General features: G+C 42.8%; 2 pseudogenes; both read left to right on the top strand.

Annotated features, from left to right (window-relative positions):
* The first annotated feature begins 2,200 nt into the window (after positions 1-2,200).
* LOC110288644 lies at positions 2,201-3,390 on the top strand (annotated as a pseudogene).
* An 86-nt stretch (positions 3,391-3,476) lies between these two features.
* On the top strand, positions 3,477-4,715 carry LOC110288645 (annotated as a pseudogene).
* The last annotated feature ends 977 nt before the right edge of the window (positions 4,716-5,692 follow it).

Raw genomic sequence — 5,692 nt, 5'->3', positions numbered from 1 at the left:
CCGTGGTGATCTGATAGGATGCATGGGATAATTTCAATATTTTTGTATCGGTTGAGGCTTGTTTTGTGACCAATTATATGGTCAATTTTGGAAAAGGTACCATGAGGTGCTAAGAAGAAGGTATATCCTTTTGTTTTAGGATAAAATATTCTGTAGATATCTGTTAAATTTATTGTTTCATAACTTCTGTTAGTTTCCATGTGTCTCTGTATAGTTTCTGTTTCTAGGATCTGTCCATTGATGAAAGTGGTGTGTTGAAGTCTCCCACTATTATTGTGTGAGGTGCAATGTGTGCTTTGAGGTTTACTATAGTTTCCTTAATGAATGTGGATGCCCTTGCATTTGGAGCATAGATATTCAGAATTGAGAGTTCATCTTGGTAAATTTTTACCTTTGATGAGTATGAAGTGCCCCTCCTTGTCTTTTTTGATAACTTTGGGTTAGAAGTTGATTTTATTCGATATTAGAATGGTTACTCCACCTTGATTCTTCGGATTGTTTGCTTGAAAAATTGTTTTCTAGCCTCTAACTTTGAAGTAGTGTCTGTCTTGGTCCCTGAGATGGGTTTCTTGTAAGCAGCAAAATATTGGGTTCTGTTTATGTGGCCAGTCTGGTAATGTATGTCTTTTTATTGGGGAATTGAGTCCATTGATATTATGAGATATAAAGGAAAAGTAATTTTTGCGTCTTGTTATTTTTCTTGTTAGAGTTGGGATTCTGTTCTTGTGGCTATCTTCTTTTAGGTTTGTTGAAGGATCACTTTCTTGCTTTCTCTAGTGCATAATGTCCCTCTTTGTGTTGGTGTTTTCCCTTTATTATGTATTGAAGGGCTGGATACTGTGTGAATTTGGCTTTGTCATGGAATACTCCATCTATGGTAATTGAGAGTTTTGCTGGGTATAGTAGCCTGGGCTGGCATTTGTGTTCTCTTAGGGTCTGTACAACATCTGTCCAGGATCTTCTGGCTTTCATAGTCTCTGGTGAGAAGTCTGATGTAATTCTAATAGGTCTGTCTTTATATGTTACTTGACCTTTTTCCTTTACTGCTTTTAATATTCTATCTTTATTTAGTGCATTTTTTGTTCTGATTATTATGTTGCATGAGGTATTTCTTTTCTGGTCCAGTCTATTTGTAGTTCTGTAGGCTTCTTGTATGTTCATGTGCATCTCTGTTTTTAGGTTTGGGAAGTTTTCTTCTACAATTTTTGAAGATATTTACTGGTCCCTTAAGTTAAAAATCTTCATTCTCATTTATTATCTGTAGGTTTGGTCTTCTCATTGTGTCGTGGATTTCCTGGATGTTTTGAGTTAGGATCTTTTTGCATTTTGCATTTTCTTTGATTGTTGTGTCCCTGTTCTCTATGGAAACTTCTGCACCAGAGATTCTGTCTTCCATCTCTTGTATTCTGTCGTTGATGCTGGAATATATGGTTCCTGGTTACTTTCCTAGGATTTCTATCTCCAGAGTTGTCTTCCTTTGGGTTTTCTTTATAGTTTCTACTTCCATTTTCAGATCTTTGATTGTTTTGTTTAATTCCATCCCCTGTCTGGTTGTGTTTTCCTGTAAGTCTTTAAGGGATTTTCATGTTTCCTCCTTAAGGACTTCTACCTATTTAGCAGGTTTTTTTTTTCCTGTAATTTTTTGAAGGACTTTTGTGCTTCCATTTTTAAGGACTTCTACCTGTCTAGCAGTGTTCTCTTGTATTTCTTTAAGTGAGTTATTAATGCCCTTCTTAAATCCCTCTATCAGCATCATGAGATATGATTTTAAATCTGAATCTTGCTTTTCAGGTATGTTGGGGTATCCAGGACTTGCTGTGGTGGGAGTGCTGGGTTCTGATGATGCTGAGTGGTCTTGGTTTCTGTAAGTAAGATTCTTATGTTTGCCTTTTGCCCTCTGGTAATCTCTGGTATTAGATATTATAGCTGTCTCTGGCTGGTGCTTGTTCCTCCTGTGATTCTTTTAGCCTCTGTCAGCACTCCTGGGATTCCACTACTCTCCTGAGTCCCAGTGGTCAGAGCATGGGAAGGAGAGAGCTAGTGAGCAACCCTTGCTTGCCCTTCTCCCGCAGCTCCAGCCAGGCCCCCAGCTGCTGGCTGGCCTCCACCCAGGGCCCAGGTCTGGCCAATCCGTGCCCGGTCCAACCTGATATATGCTGCTGTGTGGAGGGACCTCTTTGAGGTGACCTTTTCTCTCTAGTTTGATGCCAACTTCAAGCTGCACAACTTTCATGCTCTGTGCGAGCTCAAGTCCAGCATCCCTGCCACGGAGAACCTGATTGTCTATGTAGAAAGATCTCTCACCAGCAACCACAGGTTACTGGCTTCTTATGGTTTAAAAGATGGCAATGTTGCCGGGCAGTGGTTGTTCAAGGCTTTAATTCCAGCACTTGGGAAGTAGAGGCAGGCAGATTTCTGAGTTCAAGGCCAGCCTGGTCTACAGAGTGAGTTCCAGGACAGCCAGGGCTATACAGAGAAACCCTATCTCAAAAAACCAAAAATCAAAAACCAAAAGAAAAGATGGTTATGTAATTCTACAACAGGAGAATGCAGACCCTCGCCCTGTAGTACAGTTCTCAAAATTACCTCCGAATGACTTCAGTAGTACAACTGTGACTGGCATTCAAACCCCCAACAGCACCAGCTTCCCAGAACACAGGCTCATCATTTATCTCCTGGGGAGATAGCATCTTCTCCTCAAGGCAACCAAGCTCTGCTACGATACATGCTGCGGGCCGACCCCCATGAGTTGTCCTTGCTGAAGGAGTATAACCCACACTTGGCTCTGCTCAGCAGAGATCTTGAGAAATTCTCTAGGGTCTTGGTGGAGCAGCAGCATGACTGAGCCCAGAGAGCAAGACCAGATTCATCTGTTTACAGCTGACCCCTCTAATCTCAAAGCTCAGACAAAGCTAGAAGAAGATATAAGGCAGCAGAACATCGAGGAAAACATAATAATAGCTATGGATGCTGCCCCAGAGATCTTCGGTCAGGTTGCTATGTTCTACATGAACTACAGAGTGAATTGGCATCCTGTCAAAGTCTTCATTGACTCAGGTGCCCAGATAACTAGGTCAGGCCTGTGTAGAAAGGTGTAACATAATGAGACTGGTGGACCATCGGTGGGCTGGCATTGCTCAAGGAGTAGGCACGCAGATTATTGGAAGGGTACATCTAGCTCAGGTTCTGATTGAAGGTGACCTTTTGGCATGCTCTTTCTTGATTCTGGAAGAACAGCCTATGGACATGCTTCTGGACATGCTTAAACAGCATCAGTATTCTATTGAGTTGAAAAATGTTCTGTTGATTGGCACTATGGACTCACAGACCACCTTTCTCCTTGAGTGGGAGTTACCATAGTGTGCTCACTTGGCATATGGAACCAGGTGAGAAAATATAGGGCCAAAGGAAACTGCAGACCATGAATTAGGAGAAGCCATTCAAAAATCAGCTGAGGATGCAGAGCCTCAGAAGCCATGCTGCATCCAGAGAATCAGACTCCAAGTCAAGTGAATGGCCTTCAGCAGCACAGAGAAACAGAGAGTGTACAACACGAGGCTGGACCTCAGAGTCTTCCACATGACCAAGAGTGTCTTTGTGATATTGAAGACCTTGAGCTTCATGAAGAAGTTGTCAGTTTGGAAGCTGTGATGAAAGGTGAGCTACAGAGAAACACTCATCTTCCCAGTGCAAAGAAAGATCTTGCAGCTTTAGTACACTGTAGCTGCTCATCCTCAGAAGCCTTCATGAAAGTAGATACAGATGAACAGTCTCCGGTTGCTATGTGCAGCTCAACAGGCAGGCAGGATGCCATCATCAAGAGCCCTTGTGTAGTACATCTTGCTTCAGATAATCCTTCTATGGAAGTGGAGATATCACAATCTAACCCTTTCTGTGAACGTGTGGAACATTCCATCTCGACTCGGGATTTGCAGCTCCCAGAAGATAATGTTGAAATGTATACAATGGAAAACAAAGATGGCAGTTCCTTTTCCCCTCTAAGTGGCCATGGTCAGCCCTCTATGGAGTCAGCAGAAGAATTTTGTTCATCTGTTACAGTGGTCTTGAAAGAACTCCATGAGCTTTTGATCATTACCTGTAAGCCAGCTTCAGAAGATTCACCTAAGGATATTTCCTGTCAGTCAGAAATAGGATCTGAGAGCCAAACAAGCTTTGCAGACCTTACAGGAAGGAGGACCCAAAGTGAGCATCTGACCCCTAGTGACCAGTACCCACTAGGCCACCTCTTAATCAGAAAAGATAGAAATCATAGGAACTGCATCTTGTGCTGTGATAGAAGATGAATCATTCACTAGCTTTGGAGGTCTGGGTGATGGCTTGTCACCTGGCCTAGAATGTGTCCCCAGATCAACAGAGTCAGTCAGGAAGAGTTGTTCTGTCACCATAACCTCAGATAAACTGTCTGAACAGTTGACCTGCACCTCAGGTGTAGAAATTTCACCCAAACTTGAAGCAGGTGAGAAAGAAGCCCACAGTCATCCTTCTGAGCATGTACAAAATCCAGGCCCAGATAGGCTGGAGACCAGCATTGTCCGACATGGATCTGGGTTGCCCTTCATTGGATTGGATCACACAATCCTTGTCCTACCACACAATCCTTGTCCATGCCCTCTGCTTTTCCACTGTTTGTCTTTCCTGCCACAGATATTGACAGCATTCTTGGTGCTGGCTTCACTCTGCAGGAAGCCTTCTCTGTCTCTCTGTCTCTGTCTCTGTCTCTGTCTCTGTCTCTCTGTCTCTGTCTCTCTGTCTCTCTGTCTCTCTGTCTCTGTCTCTGTCTCTCTCTCTCTCCTTGGATTTATTCATCAAAATTGAAGTCGTTGAGCACAGAGAGGTTCATATCTCAGGAGTTTTTGAAACTTTAGGAGCACTTACAGTGGTTTTTGTTCTTTGTTCTAGTTTTTTTTTTTTTTTTTTGCCACATTGTTTGTGTGCCGAGACTCACTTCAGTGATGTGATGGCAAGTCACACTGAGTATCATGATCCTTTCTGGAATTAGGGATTGGTTTCTGGATGGCCTTGTGGTTTCCAGCTTTCCATCAGGCCCTCAGAACAACAGGCTAGCAGAGATATCTTTGAGAATTTTCTCTTTTTCAGGTGGCATGGCCTGTTCACCTTTGGCCTGTTCTATACCAAAGATGTATGTGGGATTCACTAGGAAACTGATCACAGTATTCTGTCACCAACTTAGAGCAGTGCCTGAAGCAAGAGCAGGAAGTGCAGTGAAGCCTGAGGCTTGAGGGAGCAGGGTGGGGTGAATTTTTGGGTCACATCTTTGGGGCCACAGGGTGTGGTGGATAGAAGAAACTACTGATGACAGAGTCCTCTTAGGACTGTGTGAGCAGAAGGCCGTTGTGGCATGCACAGTCAGTGGTATGGCCAATGACTTTATGATGTGGATAATTGGGAAACAGCCCTAGATGGAGTAATAGATTTTAATGTATGAACTTGTATGTTTATTTTTAGTAGCAGTTTGATAGATCAATGATTATACAGGTGTTCTTCTTAGGAATACTTCAAAGGAGCTGGACTTACTTGCTAAATACTTTGTTCCTTTGGTTGTTATTTTCTTTGAAACTAATAGTTGCTTTTGATTTTTAAGATCTGTCAAAAATATATACTCTAATGGCCGGACCAGCACCGGGGTAGCTAGAGCACAGGGTCGGCTGAC

The sequence above is a fragment of the Mus caroli genome, unplaced genomic scaffold (assembly GCF_900094665.2).
Source record: "Mus caroli unplaced genomic scaffold, CAROLI_EIJ_v1.1 scaffold_21490_1, whole genome shotgun sequence".
Taxonomy (NCBI): domain Eukaryota; kingdom Metazoa; phylum Chordata; class Mammalia; order Rodentia; family Muridae; genus Mus; species Mus caroli.
The sequence above is the reverse complement of the archived record's forward strand: the minus strand, read 5'-3'. Positions and strand labels throughout refer to the sequence as shown.